Source organism: Anticarsia gemmatalis, chromosome 26 (assembly GCF_050436995.1).
Source record: "Anticarsia gemmatalis isolate Benzon Research Colony breed Stoneville strain chromosome 26, ilAntGemm2 primary, whole genome shotgun sequence".
In the NCBI taxonomy this organism is placed as follows: domain Eukaryota; kingdom Metazoa; phylum Arthropoda; class Insecta; order Lepidoptera; family Erebidae; genus Anticarsia; species Anticarsia gemmatalis.
The window spans coordinates 7529210-7541859 of record NC_134770.1 but is presented as its reverse complement, the minus strand read 5'-3'; the positions used below and the strand labels follow the sequence as shown (position 1 = coordinate 7541859).

General features: G+C 33.6%; 1 protein-coding gene across 2 annotated transcripts in view; it reads right to left on the bottom strand.

Annotated features, from left to right (window-relative positions):
• Positions 1-8839, bottom strand: part of sns (nephrin adhesion molecule sticks and stones) — a 279269-nt gene extending 270430 nt beyond the window's left edge. For both annotated transcript variants that reach the window (XM_076131563.1, XM_076131564.1), the window contains exon 1: positions 8469-8839. The gene's annotated coding sequence lies outside the window, so the exon portion shown is untranslated. The remainder of the gene's footprint in view (positions 1-8468) is intronic.
• Between the last annotated feature and the right edge of the window lie 3811 nt (positions 8840-12650).

Genomic DNA, 12650 nt, shown 5'->3' with positions numbered 1-12650 from the left:
ATTATAAAGCTGAAGAGTTTGTTTGTTTGTTTGTTTGTTTGTTTGTTTGTTTGTTTGTTTGTTTGTTTGTTTGAACGCGCTAATCTCAGGAACTACTGGTCCGATTTAAAAAATTCTTTCAGTGTTAGATAGTCCATTTATCGAGGAAGGTCATAGGCTATATATCATCACGCTACGACTAATAGGAGCAGAGTACAAGTAAAAAATGTTACAAAAACGGGGAAAATTTTGACCAATTCTCTCTTATGTGACGCAAACGAAGTTGCGCGGGTCAGCTAGTTGTTAAATAAATAAGTATAAGATAAAATACCTAGCATATTATCTTATACTTATTTATAAGCTATATGCTTAATTGGCCCCAAATAAATTTGAATAAAATTAAGGCTACTTTAAGAATAAGTATCAGGTAATTTATCTACTGCTGAATAAAGTCACAGCAAATGTATGAAAACTACTAACAAAATAATCTGTCTGATGGTTATCTAGAAGTTATTATTAGTCTTAATCTAATATTTAAATCAAAAATGTTAAAATTTCTTATTCAATACTCAATACTCAAGCACAAAATATATCTTGTTCTAAATGAGAATAAAATCTTCAACAGTACAATGACATTCAGATGCAGAAACCAACTATTATTTTATCAGATTCTCAAAAAAATACTAAATTCGGGTATCAAATCTAAAACTATGATCTTTTGTAATGATCAAGCGTCACAGCTAATAGACAAACGTCGGATAATCTATCCAGTAGATTAAGTGGCAACGAATGTATGAAAAGAACACTCCAAAATATAATCTAAACGACACTTATTCAACACTTACAACTACAAATTCACACTCAATCAAAATAAACTCAAAAATAATCCATAACAAAATCTATAATAAATAAAAGCTGTCCAACATGGGAATCGAACCGCGCTAATCTGTAAGTGGGCGTCCACCGGACGTAGAACTTGTATGGCTTGAACTGGTTTCTCTACTTTATTTTTAAAGTCAACCATGGTACATGGCCGTAGTCTGTTCATAGTTGCACTTGTCTTTACAATTAAGTAAGAAAAAGTATTAAAAGTTTTCAATTAATTTTGTTGTATTCTTACTAATATTATTAATGCGAAAGTTTGGGGGACAGATGTATGGATTACTGTCAGATAAAGTGAAATGAAACTTGGTATAACCTAGATAATTTATAACCTAGATTAATACATTGGATACTTTTTCCCTAGGATTTTATTTTGACGTGGACGGAGTTGCGGTCAAAAGCTAGGGATTTTATAAATAAGAAAGTTTGTGAGTGTATGTGTGTATGTGTTCGTTACTAGTAAAATCTGCTGAATAGATTCTGTTAAATTTTCTACATGGATAGTTCATAACCGGGATTACAATATACATATAATAATAGGGGGTAAGTAAGTCGGGTGCCAAGTTATCAGGGGGCGAGCTTATTGCCATTTACCGGCACTTGACCGAACTCCAGGCTAGTACTGAGAAACAATCTAATATAGTAAACACTAATAGCAGTTTACCCGACCTGGAAATCGAACCCTAGACTCTGATACACTACCGACCGTGCCACGGAGGCAGTTCTACTCATATACTAGTTATATAGGCAGTTCAATTAATTTCCCGTGATACGCTTCCCTCCCGAGGGTATGTGCGAATAACAAGTACTACCATTTTGAAACGCTGAGCCAAAAATACCTCTCAAAAAGGTTATTGCGTGTTCAATAAAGGATTTTAGCCACTATTTTTAGACTAACAGTGGGAAAATGAACAATTGTTAAGCTGATATTGGTTTTTTGTATGGATAATAGATGTCTGGCCTATTTTAACGGAATTTTGGAATAATTTTAGAGGTATATGCCAAACGTTCTAGGGAAAGAAAATATAAGTGACGTATTATACCAGTCTGTTTTGCTGTTTTTCCATGGTTTATAGAATAAAAACGATTTGATAAACGTGTTATGAATTAAGCTAAGGTTACAAGTCGAGTGTAATAGATACAAGCTACTACCAGATACCCTAAAACATGAGGGAGATGAATTAGAAGTATTTTTCATCCTCTGTTTAATCACACGACAATTTGTTCTGATTGGGATTCGAACTCACAACCACCACCACTATTATTACCTTTACCTTATTTTGCAGAATACCTTAGCGATCTGAATATACTGTCATATCAATATTTAGCAAAAAAGTGACAATGAAAAATCGCTTTAAACTTTTAACTGCACAGCATATCGCACTAATAACCCAATAGTGTAGTAACTCAAAATACATCGACACAACTACAACTGGATTTGACATTATAACAATACCATATTCTATTTATATATGTGTAACAAAATAATATCTTACATTTAATTTTTAAAACACAAAGATATTTTTTTTGTACACATAATAGGGAGTAATTATCAAGTTACTCGTCGATTCTGAAAGAAATTGCATTTTGAGTTACAGCACTATTGTATTATTAGTGCGTTTCTTGAACACTATAAACCAAGTCCTGCACCGTTGGCCAATTTTAATGAAACTGACAGCCGTAGCCGCATTGGCAAGGACATAATCATATCAAACACTCCTAAACTAGATGAACCAGGTTGAGCAACCGAACACCATGTAATAGCTGATAACGTTTGTGATCGGATCACGTGTCGCGACGTAATCCAGATGTCTGGCACATTGCACTGATAACGGTGACGCCCCTAAATTCACGAGGTTTCGGTCATTCGGATATTTTGGTGATATATGGTGATGTTTTATCTGAGTTTTGCGATTTTAGCTTTTAACACATCTATAGTAAAGTAATGTTGTTTTTTATTAAAAAGAAGAGTATTTTTTTTACATATAGTATGTTCTTAGTAAAGCAAATTTAAGACTTTTTTATGTAAAAATAATTGTTGTGCTAATGTCATGGTTAACTTAAGTATGATACTGTAAAAAATGCTGTGGTTTGGATGGAGGCAGCTGAAAAGCATTTTTTTTAATTATAATAGTACAACTTTACATTCACATGTCACTGTCATTTTGAAAAGATTTTAGCAAAAGTATCCTTTCTGTTAATCAAGTACATATATAAGCTACCTGTTAGCCAATTTTCATCAAAATCCACTCAGTAGTTTTAGCGTAAAATAGTAACAAACATCCATACGTTGCCACTAACTTTCGCATTTACAACATGACCAGCTTCTGCCCGCTACTTCGTACACGTGAAAAGGTTTCCTAAGGTTAAAATTATTCAATGTGATAATCCATATTATAAGCTATCATTGTACTAAATTTTATCAAATTCCGTTAAGTAGTTTTTTCACCAATGAGTAACAACTAGGTACATATCCTTTCATAAAAACTTTCGTATTTACACCACAAGCAAGAAAATTAGCATACACTATCGCAAAAAGCTCTCCACAGTTAATATTACATTTTAAAACATTCTTACTTCTCAAAATAGATATAATTGCTAGCATTATCATCTGGGTTTGGTCGCAAGGTGTACATACAGGTGTCTGTCCACCTGTCTCAATATTACTGGACACCTTTACTGGACCCTTAGTTACTTTTATCGTAATGTAGAACGAATATTGCAGATGAAATTACTACTTGTTTTGTTAAGATAATGTGGTAGTTTTTATAGTGTTGAGAAATAATATAGGTCAGTATTGTAATTACTATGTAGGTATAGTTTGACAACTCAGTTGAGAGTATTTGCAGGACATTTATCTTAATTATAAAAAATAGTTCTGTATTTTTTTCTTCAATATATAGTAGGTGTGTATCAAATTGGCGACTGTCAGCTGCATAAGCTTGAAGGTGACTGATGTTTTACAATCTAAAGTATAGTTTAGTCACTCGTGAATCTTTACAAGGTTCTTTACTAAGTTGTTGTAATATAGTTTGGATTGGACATTGGACGATTTCTACAGTCAGTACTACCATAATAATATAACGACTTTTTTACTGCATTGTATTATTGTCCTTTAAAGATCTAGCTACTATTTTTTTATTTGGTTATAAGAAAAAACGCTACCCTCTATCTTACTCTTTTTTTATAGAAATCTTGGCTGCTATTAGTATTTTTTTCTAAAACCCCTAACCACACTATCGCTACCTGTAAATTATACCCTAAAAGACCTTTTAAAGTCAAAGGATCACAGTCAAATACTTCTCTTTTAAAAACTATTTCAATTCACACATACATCTATTTCCAAACCAACTGTATAATTACAAAGAGCCTTAATTTAACACAAGGTGGGCGAAACACCTGCCTACCCGTGAAGTTACTCAAATGACTAATAACTAAAATAAGAAAGCTCAAATCAAACGACATTCTTTCTGATCGCTATTTCCGTTGAATCATGAAATTAATTTAGAAATAATTCGTGACAAATTATTTGTGAAATTATTTCAGGTATTCGGAAGTAGTAAGAAAATGTCTCAAAGGAAATGATTTCAGTGTTGACTAATTTCAATGATGTTTGAAGTTTTTGGAGAATTAAATAGTGGAAGGTAATTCGGAAATTGCAATCTAGTTAGCTAGGATCTGTAGATTAAATTGTGTTGTATATTTTTATTTGACATTTATTGTTACTCATGTTTACCTCAAGATTAGGGAAATATTTTTCACAAGTTTCTAATGCTTTTTGAAGTATGCGTATTGGTGGTAATGAAAACCTGACAAAAGTGTCATATTAGAAAAGTCGGCTTTAAAATTATTGTTGGAAGAAATACTGTAATCTACAAAATTTGCTTACAAACTTACAGTAAGCAGTATTTAGGCATCTTGACAACACATTTTCTGTCACTGTAACAAGTATATAGGTTATATGAAACTGGCCCTAAGCGGAGATGGATTGCCTACGTGTTTTTAATTGGCGAGAATGAAATGTTCGGGAGACAATGATTTGACTATCATAGCAAAGTTAGTCATGATTGTGAAATCATTTAACAGACAATGCAATGAGTCAAATATATTAATCATCATAGGTTTATATTTCTTACATATTATTATCTTGTTACCAGTCAAAAATATTTACTTGTTTTGAATTTGGCTGTTCTTTTTTATGTAATTTGATTTTCTACAAAAACAAATCATTTATTCGTTATACAAAATGGTATGTTTTATAATATTTCACATATTAGCCATTCAAAGGCATGTGAATATAAATCTATACTAATATTATAAAGCTGAGGAGTTTGTTTGTTTGTTTGTTTGAACGCGCTAATCTCAGGAACTACTGGTCCGATTTGGAAAATTGGGGAAAAAATTTACCCATTCTCTCTTATGTGACGCAAGCGAAGTTGCGCGGGTCAGCTAGTAATCTAATAAATTTGTATTTTACATTCTTCAGTTGCTTCATTCATGTACAAACATCTTATCATAGTACAAGACAAAATATTAAAAAAAATACTTTACGTCACAAATCCGTATTACTCTATTAACATACAAAAAACAGTAAAGACATCCAATTCTATTTATTTAAAGAACATTCTAGAAGAATATTCCCCAGTAACTGTATTTCCTACAACCATAAATTTAACACTAACATCCAGTTAAAATACTGCAGCGAATCCAACTGCATAAAAGTTGGCTAACTTCACAGATTTTTATATGTATGTACTTTTAGATTCAATCTTTATATTGCTTAACTCGAAAAGACTTATATAATAGAATACGGGAATTAACACGAACACGCATTTTAGATTTCAATGCCTGACGTTTCGGCGCAGGTTACAGGCTAACTGGAAAGTCCATTTTTGTCATAAATACATCATCGTCTATTTAAATTCAAAATATGCAAAAAAATATATAGTTCTTTGCGAATTTCATAACATTTCTTACTACTTTTTGGAAAACATATTTTTTTAAAGGAAACAACTGACTTATGCCTACTACTGACACAAACATTTATCATAACTAAATTGTTGAAATTAATCAAATCTACAAACACATTTATCCTCACAAACTTAATGTCTCTTACATTCATTACAAACAAAACATTCTGATATAAAATAATCAACCATCTCTTTACAACAGTTTACACTATCATTACACGAACTTTCATCAAAATTACTACAGTAGTTTAGTCACAAAAGTGCAATAAAGTTACACAGGTTACCCAAGCATACTTTAATACTCTTAATGCAAAACCATGACTATGTTTTCCTACAAATCTAAGCATAACTCCATCTATATGAAAGTTTTATACGTTACATTCTTACTAACATTACATAGTAACTATTCTTTAATATTATTCTTTAAAACAATGTTATTGAAACGAGGTTTCTACTTTGTATTCTTTAAACTACGTTTATTGATCAAACTATCAGTTCGTGTAATAAGAACCTTTTCTATTCAAGGAAATGATAAGAGTTTATTTTGATTGTTATTTTTGATTAAGTTATAGAAAAGTGAATGCGTTCATCCCTGAGCTAGCTACGACCACGGCAAATGTAATCTGCATGCGTATGAAGGAATCTAAAAAATGTTGATACATTTAACAAATATCTGTTCAAATAAAATTTATGAGGGGTTAGGTAACATTATTCTGGAAGAGTCCCACGGTTTAGTTGTCTTGCCTAGTCACAGGACTACGGCAAAATACTTAAAACTCAATAAAACTTAAGTAATGCACAAATCTCTAGCTATACTGGTCAGTGTAAAGACAGAATATTTTCAATTCCGTTTAAAAATCATAAACATATCACTCTTTCAGTCATTTATACTCGAATGACAAACGCAACAACCAAAAACTACTTACTTTCAAAAGTAACTCATCCTATCATAGCATCCCCATCATATCTTTACATCATACAAGTCTTTACAAATCACCTAACTTCTCTAAAACCTTCTTGATCATTCAACGATCAAGACAAGTTATTCCGCGATCAGTCCATTATCGTTTAGTATCTATGCGTCTCCGTGATTTGCAAGCAAAAACAACGATCGTGATATTTATTCCGTTATCAAGACTAGATATATCATACTGTAACTATAGTTATTTATTTATCGTATGATGGTCAACCTAGTGTCAAAGTTGCAAGCGGCTAAAGACTTTTGATATGGTTTAACGACTGTTATCTGAACATATAATAAATTTATTTACTTGGTTATCATATGGTTAGTGGTCAACCTAGTGTCACTGTTGCAAGCTACCCGAAAGCTTTTAACAATCTATTATCATTTTATTTATTTATCGTATGGTTAGTGGTCAACCTAGTGTCAGAAAAAGGTGTCCGCAAGCCTTTGACATGGTTTGCGGGCTGGTTTAATAACATTTATTTATTTATTTATCCTATGGTTAGTGGTCAACCTGATGTCAAAAATACAAGCTGCTCGAAAACCTTCAACATGGTTTAAGGACTGTTTCAATAGATAAAAGCTTATTATGATTTTAATTATTTATCGTATGGTTAGTGGTCAACCTAGTGTCAAAGTAACAAACTGCTCTCACGCCTATAACATGGTTTAAACAACCGTTTTATAAACAACCGGTGTCGACTTTTAACATGTCCTTTAAAGCAAGGAAACGTTTAGTTCAAATGCTACTAAACGGTCACTGAATGTCTGCACCAAGGGTTGCTTAACCCACTGATCGTTAACGAGTGAATGCAAATATCATTTTGATTAACAAAGACTATTGTCTATAGGAAAAGTGCTTAGTTTGCGCTGGATTTGTGTAAAAACTCTTCTAGATTTGGTTGTAGTTAAGCTTGGTTTTAAAAGTCCTTGGTTGTTGGGTTTATAACCTTTGGTTAACACTAACTATATGATGAGCGAAAGGTCTAAATATTCATGATCAATAATTATGGTCATTAGTCCGTCTGTTTAATGAAAACGAGTTTCAATCGATCATTGCCACTTTTATATATAGAAATAATGTCAAATATTACTTACTTAGCTTACTAACAAAACTCGGCTAGAATATTCCAAACCGAATGAAATCTTCTAGCCTTACAAAACCGGTATTACGTTGTATGTTTCGTATACAAAAATATTTGTTATTTCCATGCGAAAACGGCTTTACCATTTGCCATAAAAGCCTTCAATATCTACTTGCATTTTATGAAGATAACGAGAGGATATTACCATACAAAGTTACTAAATGTTTCAACGTACCCTATTCACAAAGGGATGAGTAGAAATCTACTTATGAACAAGATTCTATCGGAATAATCGACGTTTGAAAACGTTGCGAAAAAATACCCAATATTTCTACACAGGCATTGTTATTTTCCTAGATTTCTCTCAACACAAAGGCTTTTAGTAAACAGGTTCTATTTTTGGACGAAAACAATAGGGTAGCATTATCACTTGTCAGATAAGATGTGACATCCGATATTAAGAGGGTAGGAGCGACATTTCGCAAATATAACGTTTTCCGAACACCCCCAATTTTCAAGCAAAATTTTCCTCCACAATTTCTGCTTTATATGCTTAATTTTCTATCTATAAAAGAAAATTCAACTTACCTACGCGTTATTAAGAGAAAAAACCAATTCGAAATTGTACTTTAAAACCATAAAATCACACCGACACAATTCGTTCAAAAACTAATAGTTATCTCACACTTCACTGTTGCACTTAAAAATTAATTAAACATCAAATAAATCCAGTTACTAAACATACGTTTTACTCTCACGAAACTTGAATCGGCGGAAATCGGGACCGGTCTTTATCCAGTCATCCGGTGGACCGGTTTACAGCGATGATTTTCATTCATAAAAACACTGAGACACACACTTGGCCACAAAAATTTCACTGTAATCCGTAAACACTGCGCTATCGGGTGACGCTACAGGTAGGGTGGGGGCGGGCAGACACGTCCGCGCGCGGCGAGAGACCGGTGCCTTGTGACCCGGGGCGTGCGCGGTGGGAGAGGCGGCGCGGGCTCGCGGGGAGATCACTACACAGCGTCCCGGGAGCTACCCAGAGCCTGCGTGCGAGGGCTTCGGTTTGACGTTGCTACGCTGCTAGGGCGTATTATATTTTTTAACCGTATACTGATTTTTTTAATTCCAAATCAAATTCAGCCAGTAATCTGCTATTAATTTTGTAGTGTACGTTTGTCATGTACATTTTGTGTTCGAATTTTAAACACAGTATCTTTTTCACAGTGTTTGTTTTTATCTGTCACAATTGACATTTATAGTATGAGTTAAATGGCGAATCACCAGGGGGGCTATCACGTATCTCACTTGACAACCATTTGAAAGCCACTATGCTGTGCATTGTTTTCTCCCTTAGATTATAGTAATTAATACTTTACGTCAAAGCAGCAATGAACTGAATAGTGACCATAGATTTGACGTATACTAGCTGTCAACTGAGATACGTGATAAGCCCGCTGCCCAATGAATAAAGCGACAGACAAAAGAACTATTAAATTCTTTAAGTTAAACAGTATTAATTCAGAAGCGGTTAGCCGGAGGTTCTTATTCGACACTTATCGATAACTTATCAAACTGCCCTACAACACTGCTGGACAAGGGTCTCCTCCCGTAATGAGGGAAGGAAAGATGTCTTTAGTCCATCACGCTGGCCAAGTTCGGGTTGGGGACTTTGCATACCTTCAAAAACTATTCTAAAGAACCCTTAGACATGCATGGTAGCATCACGATGTTTACCTTCACCGTAAGATACCCTACATTATTGCTAAATAAAAAATCTTCCTTAAAAATCCTTCTAATATTATAGATACGAAAGTTTTTGAGTATGGATGTTTGTTACTCTTTCACGCAAATACTACTGAACCGATTACGATGAAATTTGGTATGTAGGTAACTGAAAACCCAGAATAACACATAGGCTATATTTTATCCTGGAGTTCCCGAGGCATCAGCATTTGTTTGCACGCGGCCGAAATCGCGGGCGACTTCTTGTACAATAAACGTATAGTCAGTTAACAAATAACACATAATAACAAAGTCCTTCACACTAGAGATAAAATAATTTTAGTTTACTTACACATTAGTACAGCCTGCGAGGTTTCATACTAAATGCTGCACTAACGGGAATATTCTCGCGACAATTATAGGGTAGGTAGCAATAATGTAATGAAACTAGAGGAAGACTACGAGATATTATATTATATGTTTAAATACAATATTTTATAACTCGTCATAGATTCATACAAGAATGTCGATACTATGTTATAATACCTATGTGTACAATATTATGCCCTGGGGAGCTATCACGTATTTCAATTGACAACTATTTGAAAGCCACTATTCTGTACATTGTTTTCTCCCTTAGATTAAAGTGATTAACACGTTATGTCAAAGCAGCAATGTACACAATAGTGACCATCAGTTTGACGTACACTAGTTGTCAATTGAGATACATAATAAGCCCGCTGGTATTGTTATTTCCAATATAACTTAAGTGTGATGAAGTTCATCGCATGATCAAAAACTGGTCTTTCTTATTAGTTGGTAAAACAGATTTTAGAATGAACAAAATATGTAGGTAAGCACTGGACTGTTTTCTGGACGGTAGTGTATACGTCTGCTGATCACGAGGTCTCGGTTTCGAGGTCTGGGTCGGGCAAATAGCTGATATTGATATTCTTAATTTATATTAGAACATTTGTCAATACTAGCCAGAAGTTTGGTATTATGTTAATAGGCTCGCCTCTTATTATTTGGGATGGACATCATAAATAGTGGAACGTGGGGGTATTTCATAACACCTTTGCTTACACCTTCAATTACAGACATTCATATGAATGAATATATTATATATACAATTACTAAAAATAAAAAATTCCGAGTATCGTTCAAACATTAATTTATAGGAAATCAATATTTGTATCGGTTCGTGGAAGAAAATATTAAAAACAAATCCGATTAATTAGAACAAAACGCACTAATTGTATGTTTGAAATTCATTTCATTTTCATGAAATAGTGATGTAACTATAGTACGTAATGATTTATTCACAAATCTATGATAATAATATGAAATCCGATGACTTGCTGTTGTCATATGGTTCACCCATCTATGGAATGACCGCGCCAAGGGCTGCTTAACCCACAGATCGTTTACCGACTGAGCGCAAATGTTACTATGTCTCGTCGATGTATGTCCAATGACCAACTGTACTGTATGCAACCAAATTTAAGTTCTATTACGTTACTTAACTTTAGTTAAGGTTAAGTTAAGTATTTAATTTACGATATCTGCTTTAATGTTCTCAAATACTAAAGTAGCCTAAGCTGGGTAATAAACTATATCTATAATATGTAATAGATAGCAGAAAATGTGTTTATGTCATGCAGTAGTTTATACTTTTTTAGACAGTGCACAGTTTTACTCCATGTGGGTAAAGAAGCCTGTATTTGATCCCTTCACTTCAACAGTCTCCATTCTAAATGTAACCAAAATCGTTATAGACAGACAGACTTCTTAGATTTTCTTATTAATAATATTTAGTTGGGGACTGGAAGTCTAGGGGAGAGGCCTTTGCTCAACAGTGGGACACAGAAATAGGCTAGACAAAAAAAAGGAAGTATTTTGATGTAGCTAAAGGAATAGGTAGGTACTGTTTCTTAACTAAACATACAACTAATTTGCAAAGCGACGCATTCAGAATTCCAACACATCTTTGACATTATAAAGTTATATACCAAATGTCACTTGTTCTGCAGCCAAAGGAAAACATCGTGAGGAAACCTTGCATACCTGAGAGTTGTACACATTTAAATACAAACTATTTATAAAGAGATTTGTTTACGTTTTTTCTATTAGTAGTAAATTGCAATTATTCGCGTTAAGAAAAAATGTTAAGCCTTTCCCGTTCGTGCAATTCGTTGCTATGGAAATAAATTATCACCGTATCTCAGTTGACAACAATTTGAAAGCCAATACGCTGTACATTGTTTTCTTCCTTAGATTATAGTGATTAACACCTTATCAAAGCAGCAATGTATTGAATAGTGACCATGAATTTGACGTATACCCGTTGTCAAATGAGACCAAAATACTAATCGTAAAAAACGCAAATAAAAACTGTTAAATAAGAAAAGCTAGGGCGTAAGTATCAACTGCCAACAAGATTATCTCTTAGGTTAAGCTATGCTTGCCAAGGTTGATCAGTAGATGGGTGACCAGAACGGACATAACGAGTGTTTCCGTCACATACCGTGTTTCGAAAGGCTCGTTAAATGTTGGGTTCCGGCTGTCATTATCTTTAACAGTCGTTACCAGTAGTCAGGCGCTTGAAAGTCAGACAACCAGTCTACCACTTAAATTACCTCAGCCAGCATTGAACCTTGGATACAAATTTCTCTATTAAGTTGTTAGACTATATATACCGGACTATTAAGCCCTTTCTGCCTTGTTCTCAATATTGAATTCAGATACAGAATAGTTCGGCCATCGGTTTATCTGTTACCGTGGCGTAGGCGATAATCTCTACTAATTAGCTTGCAATTAGTGCAAATACTGTTGATATTGAACTAATTTTAAGCTTATTATCTCCATCTAAGTGGGATATTAGAAAGAGATGGATATACATTCTGTAAGAGGTTTGTTTAAACTATTTATGTTTAGTGTTTATTGTATTATTGCTCGTTACTTTTAAATCTAAACTGATTCTACTTATGTTACAAATGTGAAAGTTTATGAGTATGGGCGTATGTTTGTAACTCGTTA